This window comes from Callorhinus ursinus, unplaced genomic scaffold (genome assembly GCF_003265705.2).
Source record: "Callorhinus ursinus isolate GAN/ISIS: 27379988/994484 unplaced genomic scaffold, GSC_fseal_2.0 scaffold113, whole genome shotgun sequence".
In the NCBI taxonomy this organism is placed as follows: Eukaryota; Metazoa; Chordata; class Mammalia; order Carnivora; family Otariidae; genus Callorhinus; species Callorhinus ursinus.
Genome location: NW_027397175.1, coordinates 649122 through 660815, shown reverse-complemented (window position 1 = coordinate 660815; position 11694 = coordinate 649122). Strand labels below are relative to the sequence as shown.

General features: G+C 41.6%; 1 non-coding gene across 1 annotated transcript; it reads right to left on the bottom strand.

The window, feature by feature from the left end:
• Window positions 1-9900: 9900 nt before the first annotated feature.
• LOC112838542 (U6 spliceosomal RNA) lies at window positions 9901-10002 on the bottom strand. Its single transcript, XR_003212000.1, has one exon. It is a non-coding gene; the product is annotated as a U6 spliceosomal RNA (small nuclear RNA).
• Window positions 10003-11694: the final 1692 nt, after the last annotated feature.

Below are 11694 nucleotides of genomic sequence, written 5' to 3'. Positions count from 1 at the left end.
TCTTCTGGGATCCCAATTATTCTAATGTTGTTTCATCTTATGGCATCGCTTATCTCCTGAATTCTGCCCTCGTGATCCAGTAGTTGTTTATCTCTCTTTTTCTCAGCTTCTTTATTTTCCATCATTTGATCTTCTATATCGCCGATTCTCTCTTCTGCCTCATTTATCCTAGCAATTAGTGCTCCCATTTTTGATTGCACCTCATTAATAGCCTTTTTGATTTCGACTTGGTTAGATTTTAGTTCTTTTCTTTCTCCAGAGAGGGTTTCTCTAATAACTTCCATGCTTTTTTCAAGCCCAGGTAGTATCTTTAAGTTCATGATTCTGAACTCTAGATCCAACATCGTATTAATGTCCATATTGAGTAGGTCCCTGGCAATCGGTACTACCTCTTGTTCTTTTTTTTGAGGTGATTTTTTTCCATCTTGTCATTTTGTCCAGAGGAGAATAGATGAATGAGAGAACAAAATGGTAACAGGTTAACAACGTCCCCAGAAAATATACTCTAAACAAATTAGAAAAGACCTGAAACTGGGGGAGAAGAAAGGCAAAGAAAGAAAAAAGAAAAAGAAAAAGATAAAAACAAAACAGATCAAAACCAAACAAAAAAACAGAATATGATCAAATATGATCAGGCTGGTGCATAGATCAGTGCCAGACACTAGATTTTGAGTGTATTTTGGTCTGTTAGAAGAAAGTGCCTCCCAAAATTTTAACGAAAGAAAAATTTATATATGTACAAAAATAAGGATTGATATGATGAAGGGATGGAATATGACTATAAAGATGAAAATTATAAAAATTTTATAAAAGGAATTGATAAAATAAGAAGTAGTTTGAGAAAAGAAAGAAGAGGTTTTAAAAAAAAAAAGAAAAAAGGGAGAGAGTGTGATCAGGCAGGAGACTAGAACAAAGCCATACACTAGAGATTTAGGGTATATTTTGATCTGTTAGAAGAAACTGTATCTCAAAATTTTAAAGAGAGAACAACATATATATATGCCAAAAATAAGGGTAACTACTATAAAGGGATAGAATATGACTCTAAAAATGAAAAATAAAAATGTTTTTAAAAAAGGGATTGATAAGATGTTGGTTGAAAAAGGGAAAAAGAAAAATTATTAAAAAAATATTTTAAAAAATTAACTTTGAAAGACTAAAGAATCATGGTAAAAAAGCCATGGATTCTATGTGCAGTATTCCCCTTAGCTCTGGAGTTCTGCCATTCTCATTGATCGGTAAACTTGGTCTTGGGTGGTTGTCCTTGCTGATCTTCTGGGGGAGAGGCCTGTTGCCATGGTTCCCAAATGTCCTTTCCGGAGGCGGAATTGCCCCACCCTTGCAGGGTCCAGGCTAAGTACTCTGCTCGGGTTTGCTCTCGGGAATTTTTGTTCCCTGCAAGCTCTCCGTACAGCTTTGGAGGAGGAGAGTGAAAATGGCAGCCTCCCAGTCTCTGCCCTGGAGGAGCCGAGAACTTGGGGCCCCGCTCCTCAGTGCACCCCCAGAGAAAAGCAGTCAATTACTCCCATCTCCCTGTTTTCTGGCCGCACTCCGTGCTCACCCGGCTTCTGACCGAGCATTTCTATCTCTGGCACACGACCCCGTGCGGAGTCTCCAAACCCAACAGATCCCTGTGGTTCGCTCCCGTGCTGCTCCTCCCAGGGGAGGAAGGGGAGTCTCCCCAGTTCTGCCACTTGTTGGGTGCCTGTTGCAAGTGCAGTGGCCCGACTGTGCCACGGATCACGGTTTATCGCAACGCAGAGCTGAGAGCCTGTGCCTCCGCTCTGACCCTGCAGCCGGCTTCCCTGCTCTGATAGCTGGGAGCTCCGCGGCACTCAGGCACCCCCGGTCTTTCTGTGACCCCGAGGGTCCTGAGACCACACTGTCCCCCGAGGGTTGCACCCCCCGCTTAGCCACTGGAGCTACGTCCCTCAGTGGAGCCGACTTCTAAAAGGTCCGATTTTGTGCTCCGCGGCTCTATCACTTGCCAGAAGCGTCCGACGGAGGCCCCCTCCCCCGCCGTCTATCCTCCCGAATATCGCCTGAACTTCACTTCTCCTCACGTCCTACCTTCCAGAAAGTGGTCGCTTTTCTGTTCAGAGAGTTGTTGCTATTCTTTTCTTCGATTTCCTATTGAGTTCGTAGGTGTTCAGAATGGTTTGATCCCTATCCAGCTGAATTCCTGAGACCAGATGAAATCCAGGTCTCCTACTCCTCCGCCATCTTGCTCCGCCCCCCATCCTTGTTTTTTGCTGAAGTTATCCAGATTCATTTTGCAGCTCGTGAAAGTCCAGAAGCATCCTCTTGCTCATTAAACTTGTTCACTATAGTCTAGATGTTAAATATAGTATGTTACACTTATCGGTTATATTTAAATTGGTAAACTATACCAATTGGTATAAACTAAGGTATATAGAAACATATGGATATAATCTGATTATTAATGTAGTCAAAATAATTCATGTCTAAAAATTACCTTTTAGATAATTTTAAGAACTCAAATAATAAAAAGTTATATGTAAAACATTTTATTCCAACCCCCCCATCTCCTAAGAAATCGACATAAGTAGTTTGGTGTATATGCTATTATTAATAATGTAAATGAAGGGTGGAGGAATATTCCACCCAGAAATATGCCTCTTAGACATAAGGATTATTTTGAGCTGATTACTTTAAGAAACAACAGAACCTATGCAAAGTGAAATGTCAATCAGAGAAAGACAGGTATCATATGATCTCACTGATATGAGGAATTCTTAATCTCAGGAAACACACTGAGGTTTGCAGGAGTGGTGGGGGGTGGGAGAGATGGGGTGGCTGGGTGATAGACATTGGGGAGGGTATGTGCTACGGTGAGCGCTGTGAATTGTGTAAGACTGATGAATCACAGACCTGTACCTCTGAAACAAATAATACCTTATGTTAAAAAAGAAAAAAAAAAAGAAGATAGTAGGAAGGGAAGAATGAAGGGGGGGAATCGGATGGGGAGATGAACCATGAGAGACTATGGACTCTGAGAAACAAACTGAGGGTTCTGGGGGGGGGGGATGGAGGCATGGGTTAGCCTGGTGATGGGTATTAAAGAGGGCATGTTCTGCACGGAGCACTGGGTGTTATATGCAAACAATGAATCATGGAACACTACATCAAAAACTAATGATGTAATGTATGGTGATTAACATAACATAATAAAATTAAATTAAAAAAAAGAAACAGCAGAACCAGAAAAAGCTCTGAAAACAGAGTAGAAGTTACCCTTTTGCAAGGTAAATTTACATTTATAAAGGCAATCTCCATTTCTAAAGGGCATCTCCCTCTCTTAAAAGAAAAGGATGACTCTAAATTACAACAGAATCTTATCAATGGAGAAGGCATAGACAAATCTGCATAACAAATCTTATCCCTATTTACCAGGCTTTTCCTGCTCACTTTCCCAACTGGACTCCTCCACACCCTTTTCTTTTGTCTTTCTCTGAAGCATTTAAACTTGAATTCTAAGAGGTACTCGCTTTTCCCTGGGTATCTTTCATGTATACACAAGATATACATGTTAATAAATGTCTGCTTGTTTTTCTCTCCTTCATCTGTTTCTTGTTACAGGGGCCCCAGCCAAGAATTTAGAAGGCTAGAGGGGGAATTATTTTTTACTCACCTTCATCATTCATGGAGGTTTTATAATGTTGACTCACCTACCCTTTTCCCTGTAAGTTTTTTTCCTCCCCAATGCAGCAATGGTATCAAACAAAGAAAATAAGGTAGTATGAATACAAAATACATATCATTTATTTACAAAAACTATAAACAAATTAGAAAAAGATACGATAATTTTCTTGTACCCACAGAGTTCTAGAGTATGTAGGCTCAGGAAAATCCCTTTGTACCATTAACATAAGTCTGTCCCATTTTGACCTGATTCTCTATCACAGCAGAAATTCCTCCCACACTTCTTCAACTTCTAAGGAAACATCTAAACTACATGTTACTTTTATGCCTGATAACAGTACTTTATTGCATAAACATCTCTCAGTAAAATTATTATGAAGAGTGGCGCCTACTGTCAAAGAAACAACAACAAAAAATCTCTCGTGTTCCATTTTTTCAAAATATAGTCTTGTTCTGTGCTTTTACTCTTGTGGTTACAAGACTACTTCCTTCTGCAACATGGAGCTTCTTATCTTGTCCTTCTCTAGGATTTCTTTTTGGCCTATAAGTGTTCCCCTGAATTCAATTCACTGACATAAATGCAATATAGTTCTAAACTAAACTGATGCGGGAAACAAGGGCAAAGAAAAACTAAATTTCCTTACAGTTACAGCCCAGTTGACAAGTCCTTGAAACAGGGAGAGTGACCTTCCAATGGGAGCTCAACTGCCTCCATGTTGACACTTTGTTAAGGCCAAAAGGCAATCTTAGCCCAACCCCCTAGGATCTGTGGGTCTACTTTAAACATATAGAAATTCCTTTGGAAACTTCCTTTATCTCTAACCCCCAAGATATATGTTAACAATCATCTTCCAAGCATCCGGCCCACTGATACACATCTGAAAAGTCTTATGACTGAGTTTTTGCTAAACAGTAATAAATGACCTTTTCCTAACAATAGCTAGCCCCCTCAGGGTACTGGAAACTTTGTTTCCAAAAATACCAAAATTTTGGAAACCTTGTTTCCAAAATAGCACAATACCTTTGTACCGTCCCTAACCCCCTCCCAACTTGAAAGCATATAAAGGGCCACTCCTCAGGACCCCGGTGCGGCTCTTTCTGCCACGGGTCCTGTCCCAGTGCTTTAATAAAACCACCTTTTTGCACCAAACACGTCTCAAGAATGCTTTCTTGGCTGCCACTCTGAACACCATTTCCACCTCATAAACTGATGACATTTACCTTCGCTTTGCAACTGGTTTGCCTTCTGATCTAACTAGCCAGCATAGGTCACTATGTTTACAATACCAAATTCTGATAGGAGCCAACTTCAATTCAAATCCAGGTGCTATTATTAACTCCCAGCGCGACAGCGGAGAAAATGCTAAAATTCTCTCTACATTAGTTTTCTCATCCGTAAAATGAGTCTAAGTACATTAGCTTCATGCAAATGTTTTGAGGATTAAATGAGATAATGCATATAAATCTCCTGACATATTGCCTGGTACATAGCCCTCGGTGAGACTTAATAATGTTGATGAGGAGGAGGAGCGGGGGGAGAGGGAGGATAATGTTAATGATTATGGTGATAATGTCCTAATTTTAATGTGAATAGAGAAAGGATAGTCTGTACTGTACTGAATACATTCTCTTTCCCAGTCACCTCCATGCCATGAAAAATGACAACACTTAAGAAAAAGGAGAGAGCAATAAAAGAAGTCATCTTCTCCAATCTGAAGCAGATATCACAGTCTTATTAAAAATTTTCCACGGTAAGGAGGTTGATGCTATGATAACGGGAGATTTTCTCTAAAGTGAATATTGGTATCCTAAACTAAGTCAGACCTTTCAGTCTACTCTAGAGCATCTAGAGCCCCAGTCTTTGGCCTTGACATAGTGTTTCTATCTTCAAGCTGATGCTCTACTCCACTATGCTCTAAGAATAAAGCATAAGTATAAAAATGATGGCTGGTATCCTACTTCAAAAATTGCTTTCAAGGTGCAAAGATCCAATTTCAAATTAACTGTAGCACAAAATAACAGGAGGCCCACAGATGAGGACATATCTTATCTAAAATTTGCCACTCACTTCTTGGGTGACTTTGAATACATTCCTTAACTTTTGGGGGTCTCAGCATTTCCAAATAAGATGGATGTAATTGTAGAGGCTGCTTTCAGGCCGTCAACTTGAACAATGGACCCATGAGTCAGGTGGAAGGGCCCACAGTGACCCACTGGCTGAGTTCAAACAGGCCCATTAGGTGACCCACATCAAAATATCCCTAAACCCTAGCTGACCGATGGGTTACTTACACTGGGACACAGGTACCAAAAAAGGAAAACTCCATAGGTTCCCACACCTCGTCTCCTTCCCCCTTTAACTACAGCTCCCCACCTCCTGACAGTCTCCACCCTGCTGCCCTGCCCCACTGCTCCCTTGCTGTGGATCCAAGGTGTATTCAGTCAAATTCTATCTCCTTTGTTCTGCCTCAGTGAATTCTTTCACGGCCCGTGCCCTGAAGGCTTCCACCAGATTGACTCACCCCACACGTGGGGGCCCCTACCCAGTTGGGAGACATAGTAAGTAGGCTTGTAAATGCTTCTTTTAGTGCTACACTGAAGACTGGTTGTGGTTCCTACTTTAAGGTAGCTTTGCTACCCTGTGGGTCTTCTCCCAAAAGGCTAAGAGTGCTACCTTGTTCTTAAATCAGCTCCCAAGACCGTAATATTTAAAAAGCCCTGTGGCCCCTCGGTGGCTCAGTCAGTTTAGGTTAAGCATCAGACTCGTAATTTCTACTCAGGTCAGGATCTCATGGGTCTTAAGATGGAGCCCCAGGTGGGGCTCCCCAGTTGGCAGGGAGTCTGACTAAGATTCTCTCCCTCTCTCTCTCTCCCTACTTGCACACACATGCACATGCTCTCTCTCAAATGGATGACTAAATCTTTAATAAATGAGTGAATGAATAAATAAATAAATAAATAAATCTGTCCAAAAGACCTATAGCTATACCTGTGGTGAACCCAGCAGAACCCAAAAACTTGTCAAATCACTCAGCTGTACATCTGAAACTAAGGCAATATTGTGTATCAACTATACTCAAATAAAAATAAAAATAAAATAAATAATTAAAAAAATAAAAAGAACTGTTCATTCATGTAAAGGAAGTATCTGCTTAAAATCAACGTTAGTGTAGGTAACTGGATGTATCAATAGAAAAGCAGACCAATAAATTGAGGTTTTTCTTCCCTTTCTTATGAAAAAAACTTGGGAGATGCCCACATCTCTGAATGCAGTCCTACAAACTGGCTTGGAGATCAGACATAGAATCAGTGTAATTGGAAAGAGGAAGAATGAAGGAAAGAAAAGTAAAAGGGATGCAGGGAAAAAAGAGAAGGTAGAAAAACCTGAAAACAAAACAATCTATTCTTGCCACTCAAAGTGTGGTCGTTGGACCAGTCATTACCCGTGAGCTGCTCTGGAGTGCGGGATCTCAGACTTACTGCTGATCTGTTGGAGGGATGGTGTTGGTGCATGGATCCTTTTCATCTGCCAGTGTGCCCATCCTTTAGCCTCCACAAGTGCTCACTGCTAACAATTCTCAGCTGACCCTTTATCTAGAGAGTTACCCCTGGCCAAACGGGAGCTTCCTCATGTGGAAAGCTACACAGCACCCACCCAACAAACTTCAGTTAACAACTGACTGGTACCGAGGGATGAAAGCCTGGTTCTTCATTTTAGGGTGAGCTTACTTGTTGCAGGATGTGTTCCAGACCTTCCCCCTGGATTCAGACTAAAGCTCATCTTTGAATGAGACCACATTCATGATTAGATTTTATGCCCTGCTCTATCAGGCACTGTTCACTCCTTTTCTCCTGAGAACACTCCTCTAGTGAGTGACCTGAATAAGAATCCCCATCTCACGATCCACTTTTAAGAAACTCCACCTAAGTTGCTTTGTACTAGAAATAGATCTGAGAAGCAGATGCTAAGGATAGAATTTTGTAGTTGGATCTAACTTGCCAGCTGGATCTTGGGTGGTAGGTGATGTACTGGTAGTCTCTGGAACGCTGTACATGCAACTACTAAGACTTTCCACTTGAGGAGAATGGGAGGCAGGTGGACGAGATGCACTAACTGGTATAATTTTTCAGGCATTGGAGTGATATGGGCAAGTAGCAACAACAAAGACTGTGAAATTGAGTGGCCGTTGCTAAGTACCACTGATTTAGTGAAGAAAGAAAATGACAGGTTCAGACCTCTTCATAATTCAAAGTAAAGTGGGAGTGTCAGAGGCCTCCCTGGTAGCATTTGAAAAGGTTCTCATCACCTGAAGCCAGAGGGGGGAAATGGCTGTGGACAGAGAACTTAAGTGTGATATTGGCAGAGCTTTGAAGAATTCTTGGCCTCAGCAAATCTCCTATGACAGTACAGGACCCAGAGAAGGACAGAGTGGAACTCTTGAGACTTGAGATGAGGACATGTAGGTAGATGAACTTGTGAACTTTGTATTCTTAATTTCTCTGAGCCCACCAGGACAGCAGAAGTGGCCAACTTCTTCTTTTTTTTTTTTCTTAATAGCATACATTTCTTTTTTTTTTTTTTAAGATTTTATTTATTTATTTGACAGAGAGAGACACAACACAAGCAGGGGGAGTGGGAGAGGGGGAGAAGCAGGCTTCCCGCCAAGCAGGGAGCCCCACGCGGGGCTCAATCCCAAGACCCTGGGATCATGACCTGAGCCGAAGGCAGACGCTTTAATGACTGAGTCACCCAGGCGCCCCTGGCCTACTTCTTTTGGAGGAGAGATCACCCACCTTGTTTAAGACTGTGCAGAGGCCTCCAATGTGGTAGGTGCCAAACAAAACAATGAATGACCTCCTTAGAATCTGCCCTCTCCTCTCCACCTGCACAACAAGCCCTTAAATATGATCAAATCTCAGCATAGCCAGCCTGGAGAAGTACTGGACCTGTCAGGGACAAGGAGGGGCTATACATCAAAGTTGCTACAGGACATGGGTAGCATGCACTGGCAGGAACCAAGAAAATGTGTCTGGAATTGAATCCTGAAGGTGCAAGATCAAGAAGGTGGGATATAAAGTTAGATAAAGGAGGGTTTACAATATGAGGGAACTCTCTAGTGATACAGGATTTAACTCCCTGGCAAGAATCCTAAGTGATGCTTCTGAAAGGCTTAGAAAAAAAAAAAAATAGCTGGCATTAAATTAGAGAGGCCGTGGAAAATTGTGAGAAAGAGCTCAAAAGGGTTATGGAGCTGAGCATTCTAGAATGGATCATTTGTATACAACTGGAAAACCTACCAGCATCATTTTCCTTAAGAGGGCCTGGAGAGCACGCCATTTATTAAAGCAATAAGGAATGAACTGGGGAGGAACACACCAGCATCATTGCAATGCTCAGTAATGCCTGTCTTCTTCTTTTTATTTATTTATTTACTTACTTTTTATTATGTTATGTCAATCACCATACATTACATCATTAGTTTTTGATGTAGTGTTCCATGATTCATTGTTTGTGCAAAACACCCAGTGCTCCACGCAGAACGTGCCCTCTCTAATACCCATCACCAGGCTGACCCATCCCCCACCCCCCTCCCCTCTAGAACCCTGTTTGTTTCTCAGAGTCCATAGTCTCTCATGGTTCATCTCCCCCTCCGATCTCCCCCCCTTCATTCTTCCCTTCCTGCTATCTTCTTCTTCTTCTTTTTTCTTAACATATAATGTGTTATTTGTTTCAGAGGTACAGGTGTCTGATTCAACTGGGTGATAGACATTGGGGAGGGTATGTGCTATGGAGAGCGCTGTGAATTGAGTATTGCCTGTCTTCTATGAGATGAACTGGTAGCTGTTACAGAACTGAGTTCCCTAGAAGCAATGGGCATGACAGGATCTTGGAATAGCATGGTTAGCAAAGTATGAATGGCAGCCAAGAGGGGTCTAACTTAAAATGGTCTATAGAGATAACTTGAAATACATGGTATTTCTAGACGCAAGATCAATACTACTGCCCAGGGTACTGTCAAATCCATCTATCTATCTATCTATCTATCTATCTATCTACCTACCTACCTACCTATATCTGGAAAATCAGGAATGGAGAAGTAGAAGACAGAGGTAACCCTCCCCAGTGGAAAGTCATGAACTTTTGCCCAGTTTCCAGACTGGAGTCAACTCCCAGATGCAAAACCCATTCATTGACTGAGGAAGCATCTGGGTCCAGATGATGAAGGTCTCTATGGCACCACAGCAATTATATACACAAATTTGTGTGTCATCCTTGTGCAGATGCCATGCTAATCTTCTCTGTATCTTTCCAATTTTGTATATATGCTGCTGAAGCAAACATTAGCAATTATATACAGTAGTGATTCCTTTATCCTTCCCCAGTAGAACCTATAGCCACTTATTTGGGTAATGGCACACTTGGGAAAGGTGAATTCCCAGATCTTTCAAGGCCTAGTAGATATCCAGTCCAAGTGCAATATGATACCAGGAGATTCAAAGTGCCACCTTGCTCTCCTCCCCATGAGAGTTGAGGGAATAAGGGGTTCAGTTAATAAAAGTAATACGTGGAGTTCTGACCCAGGTCAGTCTCACAGTAGGGGCTACTGTCTCTATGGACCCACTTGGTTGTCATTTCCCTGGTCCCCAAATGTATAATTCAAGTACACATATTTAGCAATTGGCAGAAACTTAAGATTGGTTCTTTGACCTATCGATTAGGAATGGTTGTAGTAAAAAAGCCAAGTGGTAACCCCTGAAACTATCCCTACCCACCCCAGAAATTAGAGTAAACAAAAATATCACAGCACAGCAAAATAATAAGATCAGTTATTGTGATCTTAAAACATGTAGAGGTGATGTTTCCCACCATATTCCCATTTCATCCACCAAAATAGCCACCATAAAAATTGGTTGGATCCACCGTAACACATGTGGTACCTTCATTAGAGAAGATTAACGCAGCCTCAGGTACACAATGTGTGGATATTGTACAAGAAATCCATAACCCACAAAAAAGGAAAATGAGAGCAGTTTATATTCACATGGGATATACATTCACTGTCATATCCCAAGGTTATGCTAATTTTCAAGATCTCTGGCATACAATAGATTGAAGGGGCCTGGATTGTGTGGGAAAGGAAAACTGTTTTCCTTCTACTTATCTGAGGTTCACTGGCTGGGGCTCTATGAATTAGCCTGACAAAAGATGGATTAACAACAGAAAAACAAACAGAACTTTATTAACATGTGCACTGCACATGCACTTGGGAGCACTCAGAGATGAGTAACTCACAGGGGTGGTTAGAGCACAGGTTTGTATAACATCTTAACAAAAGAGCAATATATTTTTGAGACGTGACAAGACAAAGGCAAGGGACTTTAAGTTCTAGGGGCAGCATTCCGTGGGAAGGCAAAAATATGGGGAAACAGTACATAAGGACTTGTTGCGAAGTTTGTTATATAGATTCCTTTGGTATCATCTCTGGGCTGATAAGTACCTGGTTATCTCTGGTGATTAACTCTCCTACCTGGTAGAGATGGAAAGGGGGACACCTTTATAAATTTATATCCTGCCTTAAAGCAAATTGGGGGAGGGCAAAGAGCTTTTCTTGTATTTACTTCTTCTCAATTGCCTTCAAACAAAATAAGCCTATGCCAAAGTGGCATATTTTGAGGTGGCACATTCTGCTAACCTTCAACTGTCTAGATATTTTGGGGGGATTGATATCATATTAATTGAAGCTGATGACCAAAAAGTGGCAAATACTATAGATGCCTTAGAAATGCACATGCAAGGGGCACCTGGGTGGCTTAATTGGTTAAGCATCCAATTCTTGATTTCAGCTCAGGTCATGATCTTGGGGTCATAAGATCAAGCCCCACACTGAGCTCTGCAGGGGGTGTGGAGTCTGCTTGAAATTCTCTCTCTCCCTCTCCCTCTCCCTCTGCTCCTCCCCTTCTCATGCACATAACCTGCTCTCTCAAGAAAGAAAGAAAGAAAGAAAGAAAGAAAGAAAGAAAGAAAGAAAG